The 13596-nt window shown below is 30.9% G+C and overlaps 1 protein-coding gene across 1 annotated transcript in view; it reads left to right on the forward strand.

Annotated features, from left to right (window-relative positions):
• The first annotated feature begins 4207 nt into the window (after positions 1 to 4207).
• LOC107446482 (uncharacterized) overlaps positions 4208 to 13596 on the forward strand; it is an 85461-nt gene continuing 76072 nt past the window's right edge. Inside the window, exon 1 of the mRNA XM_071177633.1 lies at positions 4208 to 4427. The gene's annotated coding sequence lies outside the window, so the exon portion shown is untranslated. The remainder of the gene's footprint in view (positions 4428 to 13596) is intronic.

Here is a 13596-nt window from a genome sequence, read left to right on the forward strand (position 1 = left end):
GAACCGCGTTTTAACGATCAGTCCACTGCGGGACGACAAGGATTTATAAGCTGTAGTTTGTAATGAGTTCATAAATCAGAATAATAATATTGATAATTAAAAATGAAGATGCTGTTGTAGTTCTTTCACGTCGCACTAGAGCTGCACAATGGGCTATTGGTGACGGTCTGTGAAACATCCCTGAGGATGATCCGAAGACATGCCATCACAATTTTGATACTCTGCAGAGGTGATGGCACACCCACTTCGGTAGCCCGACGTCCCGCTCGCGAAGTCGAGCAGTTTACGGTAGAAGAGTTTAATGTGGACCACTACCGCACACCCTCGGTTCCTACGCAGATTGATCTAAGTGGTCACCCACCAGCACACTGACTGCAGCGAGTGATGCTTGACTTCGGTGATCTGCTGGTAAAAATGAAGAATTTCGTGAACTGTGAACGTAGGAAACTGGATCACGTGAATTGTTTTAGATGGAACCGGTATGACTGTACTGCACCTTGAATCTTCGGAAAACTTAAACGTAGTGTAACCATTAGTTTTAACCAATCTATTGAAATTTGAATGTTGAAGATTTATAACCCTAAGCGATTTTTTTATTTAACTCTTTCTGATGTAATTATGACTTTCAAATTGACAGAGGATTATAAACCACTCTTAATACATGCATACAAACATTTTATTTATAGTAAGAAATAAGCATTTAAAAATATGTAGAAATACAATTGAACAGTGAGACCAAATTAAAATTCGAAATTGTGACACCGAAGCTTTTAGGTTCAGGCCCCTAAGAACGTTTGATTAAAAGCATTCAGTTTTAAAACTCTTAAGTAGCATTTGAAACATTGATCTCGAGGATAGGGTGGTATTCTTCCTGCAGTCATTGCTGCCATACTGTAGCAATAGCTCCAGATTCGTATCTAAGTTATTAAAGAATTTCAATGTTCGTAATTAGCATAATTATAGTTTATTCTTATCTCACCCCGCCCTATTTTAGGGCATACGAGAGTTGATACATACACAAATGATACATTAAAAATACGTAAATCTCTAAAAGTTACATCAACAGTGAATATAAAAATCTGAATATCTAAAATAATGTTCAGTACAATTCTATAAAACAAGTTAAAACCAAATAAAATAATAAAGTAGTAAAAAGGTTAAAAAAAAAAAAAAANGATCTTTTAAATAGTGCTTTCTTCTCAACCACTTGACAAGGATTTATTGTTGTTGTTGTAGTTCATTTACGTCACACTAGAGCTGCACAATGGGCTATTGGAGGCGGTCTGGGAAGCATCCCTGAGGATGATCCGAGGACATGCCATCACAATTTTGAACTTCGGCAGAGGGGATGACACCCCTGCTTCGGTAGCCCGACTACCTGCATTCGAAGTCGAGCACTTTGCGGTAGAAGAGTTTAAGGGGAACCAATACCGCACATCTTCGGTCCCTACGCAGATTGATCTAAGTGGTCACCCACCCTGTCCGCAGTCAGTGATGCTTGACTTCGGTGATCTGCTGGTAAAATGAAGAATTTCGTGAACTGTGAATGGACGAAACTGGATCACGCGAATTATTTTAGATGGAACTGGTATAACTGTACTGGGCCTTGAATCTTCGGAAAACTTCAACGTAGTGTAGCTGCTAGTTTTAACCAATCTATTGAAGTGTGAATGTTGAGGATTTATAACTCTAAGTGATTTTTTTATTTAACTCTTTCTGATGTAATTATGACTTTCAAAGTGACAAAGGCTTATAAACCACTCTTAATATATGTACGAGTATACAAACATTTTATGTATGGAAAGAAATATGCATTTATATATATTTAGAAATACAATTGAGCAGTGAGATCAAATTAAGTTTCGAAATTGTGACATCGAAGCTTTTAAGTTCAGGGCCCTAAGAACGTTTGATTAAACTCATTCAGTTATAAACCTCTAAGTAGCGTTTGAAACATTGATGTCGAGGATAGAGTGGCATTCTTTCCACAGCCATTACTGCTTTACTGTAGCAGTAGCTCTTGGTTCGTGTCAAGTTATTAAAGAATATCAGTGTTCGTAAATAGCATAAAACAATTTAGCAACACTGCTAGTGTGCCATAATTGCTTTCAATTAACGAAATGTAAATTACGAATAAAGGAAATATTGATAAATTCATATTTTATCAAATTAACATGCGTCAATATTTATGAGTACAGGGACTTGGAGAAAACTTCCCTCCACTTCACCTGTGTCTAAATTAAGGAAGTGACCTCACAAATGAGATTCCTTCAGCAGAGGATCAAAATTGTGATGGTATGTCATTGTATCATCATCGGTGATGTTTCCCAGACCGTCGGCAATAGCCCATTGTGGAGCTCTAGTGCGAAGTAAATACCTACCGAAGTAAATATACCTACCTTATAGTAGTGGTATTTTAATTACGCAGCACTAGAGCTGCGCTATGGGCTATTGGCGACGTTCCGAGAAGCATCTCTGAGGATGATCCGAAGATACGCTGTCACAATTTTGATCCTCAGCAAAGGGGATGGATCCCCGACTTTGGTAGATGCTCGAAATTCACGCTTTACGGCGGAACAGTTTAACGAGAACTGATGTCACGCACCCTTGGTCCCTTCGCAGCATGGGCGTTGGTGGTGGAGGGATGGTGGGTATGGGTCCAACTCTATAATTAGAAATCTCTTAAGGTCCTTCAATATTACTATTTCAGATATATAGAGAGAATTTTCATGAATTATCCTCGATTTAAGCTCATGAAGGGTAAAATCAAGAAAGAGATCAATCTTTTTTCAGATGTTTAGAAAATTAAAGAATAATTTTTTTATGTGTGAAATTCAGAGAACTAGTGTGACCATGTATTTTTGGTACTCCTAAAAGATTGGACGTTAGCGACGCACATGTTTCGCAAGGTGGTCACCCATTCGCTCTCTGACCGCTACCAGTGATGCTTGACTTCAGTGATCTAATGAAATTTATGATCAGTTTACTGAGGACATTCAAATTTCTAAATGTTTTTAGGAAAATCTAAGTCCTGATTATAGTAGTAATACTTTATTTGCATTGCACTAGAGCTGCGCAATGTGCAGTTGGTGACAGTCTGGGAAACATCCCTGAGGAATGCCAAGAAATATCATCACAATTTTGACTCACTGCAGCGAGGATAGCTCTCTTGCTTTGGTAGCCTGAAGACCTGCGAAAGAAGTCGAGCATTATACGGTAGAATAGTTCATTGAGGACCAATACCACGCACCCTCTGTCCCTTTGCAGGCTAATCAAAATGGTCACCACCCGCTCATCGACGACATCCAATGATGCTAGGCTTCTGTGTTCCTCTAGTCCATTTGGGGCCGATTTCTTATCATAATATTACGTACTTGAATTATTAGATTGTTTTGAACAGCTTAAAAATGTGGTAGTCAGAATTCTACTCAATTCCAATTCCTAATTTAAGTTCAAATAATTTAAATTAAAAATTTGAACTGAAGTTTTACACGATTCCAATTCGCAGTTTAAATTGATATCACGCACAATTCTAATTCAAAAAATAAATTGAAATTCTACACAATTTCTATTCTTTCACGAAATTCTAATTCATAGTTTAGATTGTTATCATACCTAATATCAATTCAAAATTTAAAATCGAACTACTACAAGATTCTAATTCATAGTGTGAAATGTCCTCATACACAATTTCAAATCATAATTTAAATCGAACTTCTGCAAGATTCTGATTCATAGTTTGAATTGTCATCATACACAATTTCAATTCATAATTTAAATCGAAATTCTGGAAGATTCTAATTCATAGTTTAAATTGTTATCATGCCTAATATCAATTCAAAATTTAAATCGAACTTCTACAAGATTCTAATTCATAGTGCGCAATGTCCTCATACACAATTTCAATTCATAATTTAAATCGAATTTCTACAAGATTCTAATTCATAGTTTCAATTGTCATCATACATAATTTCAATCCAAAATTCAAATTGGAATTCTACACAGTTCGAATTCATAATTTGAATATGTGCTTTACTTATAAGCCATTCTAATTGTGTTCCGAAATGTTTGGAATTCGCAACGAACCGTTAACACCAGAAATGACTTTTAAATAGTCCGCTGCCGAACAGTTCTTCTTTCTAACTGGTGTGACTGCTTCTTTCATCCATCCCAAACATTCTCTAAAAACCCTTTTCCCAGTTATCCTTTCATTCATCACTGAAGAGTGGAATTGGAAAGAACCGCGTATTCGATCAAGCAAGAAAACATCTCAGCCCCGACCGTTTTGTTTGTTTAACGGTGTTTTCAAAGTGCACTGGGAATATACATATCAACACAAATTAAACATTTGGAATGCAATGCAAGAAAATTTTGTGATTTAGCTGTGTTTTTTAGGTGTTTTATTACTATTTTGGATTTTAAAAAGGGTAAGTTCAATATGATTTAAAATTTTTGATGTGATTTAATTATTAAAATGTGTAATGAGTAAGATATAAGTTAATACATGAAATTTAATCTTGTTTGTGAGCTATATAATTTAAATGTTTTCATTTGTGTATAGGAAATCTCAACTCAGAATAGATTGTAGTTTTAAAGTAGATGATTTCTAAAAATAATTTAAAACTTTTCAATATTTTCCACTGTAATAACTTTAATAGTTGAATCTGATGAAAGCTGTATTTTTTTTCTGTATGAACATAGATTTTAACACAAGTATTAAAGAAGTACCAGTCTTCATATTTTAACAGCTGATTATTTTTAAACGTAAAATTATATTGATTAGAGTATAGTGATTGCATAAATAATAATGAAATATTTAAATTTTTAATATTTTTTTAATAAATTGTAAAATTATTTAGTAAATAAAAATTATTACAATTGTGTTTCTAGAAAATTGTCGAAAAATCATAATAACAGTAAAATATTATGTTATGGTTACTCGGTAATATTGAAATCAACCCAGAAGACTTAAGAATTCCTGAGTAAACTTGATTCAGCTCACAGGCCTTATTTCATGATATTAATAGTGTGATCTTAATATTGATTTGTGATATTAATAATGATCTTAAAGTGTAAATCTGTAAATAATTGCAGATTCATCGTTCTTAAATTATCTAACTGAATAGAAAATCAGTTGTACCGACTTTAGGTTTCTCTTAACAAATAAAATAGGTTTGATGATTTTAATTCGACAGCATGTTTTGTCTGATTTTTTAAAATTTATCTCTTTATTTCGCATTTTTTATTTCGCATATGTGACCTTAACGGTGACGGATTTATTTCAAATAGGTAATTTCAGACCACCTTGTACAGTTTGTTAAAGGAAATGCTTAATGCTTAACAATGACAAGCTACAAAAAAATATATATATAAAGAGAAAATCTCTTCAATTATTAACTCAATTTCAGTCATCTCAAATTCAGTAACTCGGTTACAACTTATTAAATCAATCCGGGATTTATCTGAAGATTTTGCTTTAAAACTATTGATTTAAAGATTCGAATAAGTTGATGCAGATAATATGTTTTGAAAAGCGAATCTATTAATTCCAATCCGAATGATGGAATAGAATTCGTTTATTCAAATATGCGAATTCAGAAATTCTAATAATTTAATTTCAGAACATTCATTGGAATGTATTCAAATTAATTTATTCGATCATTACATAAATTCAAACTTATTTCAAATAAGTTAATTCAAACTTTGTTCGTAGAAATTTGTACCTGTTGATGCTAACAATTAAATAGATATTCTTAGTCATGATTTTGAAATACTTGATTCGAATCACTTTAGCGATTCGTTTTATTAAACTGTACATTGAAAAGGGAACACTCTACAATGTTTAGGGTAAATTTCTTCGCAGACAATTCAACTGTTTAATAACCATGCTAAAAATTTGGTATCGATGAGGAAAAACGAAGGATTTTAATAAGCTCTTTTTTAATAGCAGAGAAAATCGCATAAAACCTTTTCCCCTTAACAATTGTTTTGTCAAATTTTCCTATAACAAGGGATACTTTGACAAACTTTCCCCATAACATAGGATACTTTGACAAAATTCCTTTTTAACAATTCGTTGGAGAGTTTTTAAAGCTGGACACAGCTTACGAAAATGGTCATACCTCAAAAAGCATGTTTCAGAAAATGGACACATCTCTAAATGCATGTTTAAAGAAATGGACACATCTCTAACTGCGTGTTTAAGGAAATATATCTCTGAATGCTGGTTTATGAAAATGAACACAACTTGAAATGCTTGTTTACGAAACTAAACGGGGAATGACAGGATTACTTTTCTTTACTTATTCAAAATCTTTGAAGTCCGTGACTAAACATAGAGTGGCCGGGTATAATGCAGATTTGTAACTAATAGGGGTGGGGTAACTTTTCAAGAGGTCTCTTCATATTGAGAACTCTGAACTGAGTTATTTTTAAATCTGTAAATTCCAACAACGTAAATTTATAACTACTATTATAAATTTTGCAGTACCCGTGACATTCTTGTAAAAACTACTGTTGATTTTTAAAGTCTTTTTTTTTATTATTTTATTTTTTCAAAAAAAAAGACCAACTTAATAAAATGCACCGGGTGATTTATGCAAATGGAAGATGTCATATTACTAATTAATTTGGATTCTTTAGTTTGCTTTGTGAAAAAAATGTTCATAAAAGAATTTAGAAATATCAAATCAAAAGGTATGCCCATTTTCTTTGCCGCAGAATAATTATTGAACATACTTTTTTAATACTTTTTTCCTTATTTTGTATTAAATTAGATCAAAATAAGTAAAAAATATTATATTTAGCGTTTTAATAATTTATGGTTTGAAATACAGTATGAAATACCGGCTTCGTTTTCTGCGTTGAAATCTTCCAAACATGGCTCGCTTCTAAACAATATTATTTCAAATTTGCACTTATTTTGATCTAAGATAATTTTATTCCTCATTGAAATTTCTTTAATTTACAAAATCAATTGATAACTTTTCAAATATGAATGAAAATTTTTTTTTCAGACTCCTTTTTTGGACTTAATGTTTTAGTACAAATGATTTTAGAAGTAGTTCCAGTGCCAGAATAGTTATCAAAAAATTTTTTTAGTCACTAGTAAATACTTTTTACAATTAAAAAAATATCAAAATATATTTTTGCTTTAAATCAGAACATCAGAAAAAAATATTTAAAAGAGACGCAGGTGTCCCATCTGCGTCAGAAGGTCAAACACGCATTTCGGCAATTCTCGTAAACACGCATTTCAAACTGTGTCCATTTTCGTGATCACTCATTTCAAGCTATGTCCATTTTCGTGAACACTTATTTCAAGCTATGTCCATTTTTGTGAACACTCAATTTGAGCTATGACTATTTTTGTAAACACGTGTTTCAAGCAGCGTCCATTTTCGTTAACACTCAACTTGAGCTTTGTCCATTTCCGTAAACACTCATTTCAAGCTGTGTCCATTTTCGTGAGCACTCAATTTGAGCTGTGTCCATTTTTGTAAACATGCATTTCAAGTTGTGTCCAGATTTAAAAACTCATTGACGAATTGATACTTAGAAAACATTTCCTTTTTTTTACATACTTAGACAAATGTTCTCAGATAAACTTAGTTTTCTTCAGTGAGAGCTGCTACTTACCAATTACGGACACGCAATGTCTTTGACCTTAACGGAGGCAGTCAGCTATATTTTATAGTTGTTTCATCTTAAAACTTCTCAGAAAGGACGGCACTTTTGATTAACACCTTAAAAAGAATCGTAAAAAAAGTTTTTTTCTGGAAGATTCGACAAACAGACGACCATCCGCGACGGAAATTTCTAAACGGTTGGAATGCTCAAGACTAGGCAGAACTCAATTCTGAAAGGCATCGTAAATCGTCTATCCAATACCGTGATGTTTCTTTAAGGATATGAATTCAACAAATAGAGCCAAATATTTCTTTTTTGTTGTATTATTTCAATGGATGTTAAAATTGCTTTGAAACGTTGAGAACTTTTTGTTTAGTTCACTTCTGAGTTTTATTTTAACGCGCTCCGTGTTGAATTTAAGTATTTATCAAATGCGCTTTAATACTTTGAAGTATCTTTTTTTTAAAAAATAAAGCTGTTGTTTGAAGGCCTTGTCATCATACGAAATAATGCCTTTGAACTTAAATAATATGCTATTTCTTTGTTATGATTTTGTAAGAATGATTCATGATTGATCCCATGACTGATACTTTTTTAATATTTGATAAGTTGCATCAACGTTTCATATTTTAGGCTTATGAATACATTGAAAAATTTGGACTAATTCATTGATTTAAATTATTTTAATCGATGAGAAAAAACCTGCGGAGAAACACATTGGAGATTTTTTTTAAAAATAAAATAACTTTTTTTTAAATATTTAGGCTTTTCGCCGGTTATGAAGTCCAGACAATTCTTTTCTTCAAAATAGTACACACGATTTAAAATTAAAGCTTTGCTTCAAGTTTGAAACACTTAAATGGAGCTTTTATATTTTCCCTCGGGAATAGCTCTATTAAAAACTTTTAAATGATGGCAAGTCAAATTACAGTATAACTTTAATGAGATTTATCTTTTCAAATAAAATTGGATACAATGACCCTGAGGTGCTAGAAACCTTTCCTCATTTTTTACTGATTCCGCAAATGCTTTTTCAGCTTTATCTATTTTGTCAGAACAGTTTATAGCACCATTTTGTTCTTATCGTACAATCGTATTATCATAGCATAATATAGTAAATATGTTTAGTGTAGCCTAGTATCTTCTTCTCTTAAATCTACATACAATAGATTTATATGAATCATATTACACAAGATTTGATAATATAGAATATAATCATCACAACATCATGATAAAGTTTTCTTTACAATTTTTAAGGATGTAGAACAATTAATAATTTTATTACACCTATTATTAAGTTATATTGATGATAAACAACATTAAATTACATTTATTGATTTAAATTCAGAAAGAGTTGTTGATAAAGGCAAAGATACTTGTTAAATATATATTATGAATAAAACTTTCAAAATAAATAAATGATCTAAACAAACAAAATAGATTATTCACATAAATAATTTCGCAAAATATGAGAAATTTTCTAAATTAAATGTCAGACAAATGGCTACAAAGACTAAAAAAAGTAATACTTTGCTACAAGAAAATAAGGTATTTAAAAAGTATTGTACCGCATTAGCTCTGTGCTATGCATATTAAAAAGGTCATTATGCATAAAAAAATTTTAAACTGCAGAAATATTTAAAATCTATATTTGTTCAACGTGTCTTTGACCTTCGAACGTGTCTCGACCTTTCAAGTGCGTCCTCCCTCCCCAATATCTCGGTCACGATCCTCCCCAACCGAACATTTTTTTCTTTTCGAATCACTCCTACACCCTGAATCTCACCTGACCCATACCAGGAATCCAATGTTTTTTTCTTCTTTTTTGATGTAAAAGGTCTTTTTCGTCTGATGGAACGATTATTTCTATTATTTTGAGGCTATGCTTCACGATGTTGTGAAGTAATCGTGAAAAATGAATCGAGAAAGTGTGTTCGCGAAGGTTTCGTGTTGTTAATAGTCTCGTAAGTGGGTTGCAGAGCTGTAATAAGACGGCAATTAGTGTAGATAAAGAATGTTAAACATTATGCGAATTCGAATTGTGTCGGTTATAGGGTCAAAAAGAATGATGATGTGTCGCTAGGTTTTTTTAAGAATAGAATTTTTGGTGAAATACTGATGCTTAATAGAATAACAATTTAACTGTAGTCAATAGAATAGATCTTTTGTGGTGGGTTTCTTTTCATTCAATTGAAAAGAATTGAGCAGAAAAATATTCATTTACGTAGTTATATTATTGTTAAGCTTACATTTCAAGGTAGACCAGAAAATTTAAATTGTAAGCTAGTCGCCTATGGCCGGTAGACTCTAATAACTTAGTAGCCACTTTTTTCTTAAATATATTGAGCCGATGACCAATACCGATAGATCTTATTAATTTAATTCGCTTTTTATTTTTCTTGGATTATATTATAATTTGTAAAAAATTCATATTAGAAATAATCTCCGGCTACAAGAAGTTCATTCAACAATTCAGCAATAAAATAACATAAATATATGACAAAATTTAGTTAAACATACTAACTTGACTTCATTGTGTAAAGAAAAATCGATGCGGGTGATCTCTGACTAACATTTGAATTTTTACATAGAAAATTGCTTTATAAAGACATATAAATAAATAAAAGCTATATTTAAAGAATAATTTGTAGTGAAATTCTTATCCAATATTTTACATGCTTTGTCTTAGAGGACAACTTTCTAAAACTCTTCAATGAGAGAGTGAGTTTTACTTCCACCTCTTGAATCATACTATTGTTTTGTCTTACAAAACATTATAAAAAAAAACTATGTCCTTAACTGTAATACTGAGGCACTGCAGCAGGTAAATTGAGTAAAAAAAACATTTTTAAACAAAAATCTGATTTTGAATTCTAGTAAAAGGGTTTTCGTTTCAAAAAGTTAAGCGATACATTTGAGAAACAAAAAACGATCGTTAGAATGAATAATATCTCGCATGTTCAAATTGTTTTTGTTCGAAAAATTTCCATTTGTTTCGGGCAGGCAAAGCAAGCAGAGCGAACACCTGTCATCACTAAGCTTTTAGTAAAAACATAAACAACAATTGTAGCATCTTCCAAAAGTGCTTAGAATTCTTCTCTACGCTCTAAATAGCGAAACCAATTTTCGAATACTCTTTTTAATCCTTTCATATTTAAATTTAATGCTCATTCCATCCTAATATTCTATGCAGTTGAATCCTTGGTCTTGGCCATGCATCGTTGGTCTAAAAGGATGCAACGGTAAAAAGTAAACAGGAACTTCATATATCTTCTTAAAGAAGAAATAAAAATGGCGCAAATGAGGTTTATTTATTCCAAATCGAAAGCGATTTCGAAGGTTGTAATGGTGTTTGCTAAGGGAATTAGTTATGATCTTTTGCTTAAGGAATGTTGAATGTGCATAAATTGGTTGATAATGAAGTGGCTTTTAGCTTTTTTCATAAATATCATGGTCAGAAGTTGACATTATTTGCTTCCTATAGTCGTCAAGGTATTGGCATGTGCATAATTAAGGAAGGCAAGTCAAACTCGTTTATGCATGACGGCCAAATTATGGTCTGTTGATCACATCATAAGTTAGATTTAATACTAATAATAATAATAGAATAATTAAATAAGTAAAAAACTGTACCTGTTGCCATGCCACAAATTATAAGTTTAATAATAATGATAACATTATAATTACATTTAGTTAAATAAGTTTATTAATAAAATAATTTTTTACTTACTTACGAATTACTTCATTAATTATCGTCCTTGTTCTTTTTTATCCATTCATCCTCTTATTCACTCACTTATTTATTTGATATATTGTTAATCATTTTCTTAATGAAAGATCGTTATAGTTACAATTGTTACAGTGTTGTGCTATTGATTCCTGAAAAATATCACGTGAGGCTCTCTTAAATCACTTTATAGAATGACATAGGTTTTTAGACCAATAATAAAATGACATGAAGTAAGAATAAGTTATAATATTTAGACTTAGGTCGTACACACAACTGCAATTTCATGACGTATGCAAAATACAGCCATTTCTTAAAGTGTATAAAAAATAGAAAAAATTAAAGAGCCGTTTATAAAAATAAGGTAAAATAAAACAAATATTTTTAAGTTAAATAGCAAAAGAAAAAAGGCAAAAGGAATACGTTTCCCAGCTCCTAAATAAATAAAAAAAATAATTTAGACTTTTATTTAATAATAATTTATGTTATTCTAAAATGCGTATTTGAATTTTAATATTTAATTTAAAATATTTTGTAATTTAGATTTTCAATTGTTAATAATTTACATTTATCTACGAGTATATTTATATTTGAGAATCCTAGCATTAAATTTATAATTCAGAAGAATGTAAAAAATGTGTTATATATTAAATTTTAAGAAAATTTTTTTTATTCAGGCATTTATCTGCTTCAGTTAAATTTTTTATAAGCAATTATTTTTTTTATAAGCAATTATCCTTTGATAAAAAATATGTTTATCAATTTGTACACACATTTGTATTTGTTTGTACTTTATACACTTTAATTGTTTGTAGATTCGCAACTCGTACATGTGCAACTCGCTCCGTGAAGCTTAAATTAATTTGACTTTAAGGACTTTAAGTACTTTTAGGATTTTTTTTTAAAGATTTCGACGCAAATGTCAAAATTGAATGCAAAGAGAACAGACGAACTTGTCGAGAGAACTTTTTGAACAGACTAAACTTATACAAAGGATTTATTTCAATGAAAGAATTATGTAAGTCTCACGAGAAGTCGTTCGTAAATTCAGCATAATCTGTTTTAGGAATGAAGGTTGTTTACACCGCACCTATTCTTTACTAAGACCTTTTGGGCAAGATGATGTGGGAGGTATTTATGCAGCAATTTGTGTGCTTCGATGTTGGTCGAATGTTTATGGTCAACAAAGTTAAAACAAAACTTCATGAAACCTCCCACGTTTAATACATTTATTTTTATTTATTAATTTTTTTTTACTGAAGGTTTTATAAGACCAGAATTTTCTTCAAGAGAACTTGGCAAATAGATTGCCCAGAGATAATTTGCAAATCCGAAGTTTTTGACATGAACAGAAAAATATAAATTGTAAGAATTGATTAATTATTATGGTTAATTTTCACTGCTTGCAGGTTTTTTACAAGTTTTTTCTGTACCCTGTACAAGCAGGGTCGCTGAGATGTGAGGTATCGCTGGAACCTCTCAAAGATTTTCACTACTCGGCAAATATTGCCTGGTCATTCGGCATACATATAAGATTTAATATTTTAACTTTTACTTATTCTTTTAAGAATCACAAATGAAATTCTTTCATGTTATTCGATTTTTTTAAATAGCTATGAAAAAAAGTATGCTTAAGTATAGTTTAAGGTAGCCATTCACAATTTTGTCTGACCCATAAAATAAGTTAAATATTCGAAGAAGACATGGAAATAATAATTTTTTTAAAGGAAAAAAAAGTATTACTAAATAGAATATTAAAAAAAGCGGGAAAGCAAAATAAGGATATCATGTTGCTCACACATCATCAGCTCACACGATTGTATCAGCAAAAAAGAGTGCTTTCTAATATTTTATTAATATAGACAAAGCACTCTTAATCAATGCTAATGTAAATCAATGGCTAGAAATATTTTGATATTTAATAAATAAAGAATTTTTGTTAACTTTTTTTTTCAACAAATGTCGATAATTTCTCTAAAATCATTAGTAATAAAAATTTTATGGTTAAAATGAAATCCAATTAAAAACTTTGAATTATCCATTATAAATTTTTTTAACTTGCACACATCCAGTTTCGGGCTCACCCAAGGTAATTAACAAATCAAACGCGCTTCTGTTCTTTAGTAAGAACGCGAAATAAAATGATTTTATTATGAAAATATTTTAAATCATTTTTTTGAAAGATACAACGAATTCAAATGTAAGTGCAAGTTCATTTGAATTCGTTGCCCACTTTGTTT

This window comes from Parasteatoda tepidariorum, chromosome 2, assembly GCF_043381705.1.
Source record: "Parasteatoda tepidariorum isolate YZ-2023 chromosome 2, CAS_Ptep_4.0, whole genome shotgun sequence".
NCBI lineage: Eukaryota > Metazoa > Arthropoda > Arachnida > Araneae > Theridiidae > Parasteatoda > Parasteatoda tepidariorum.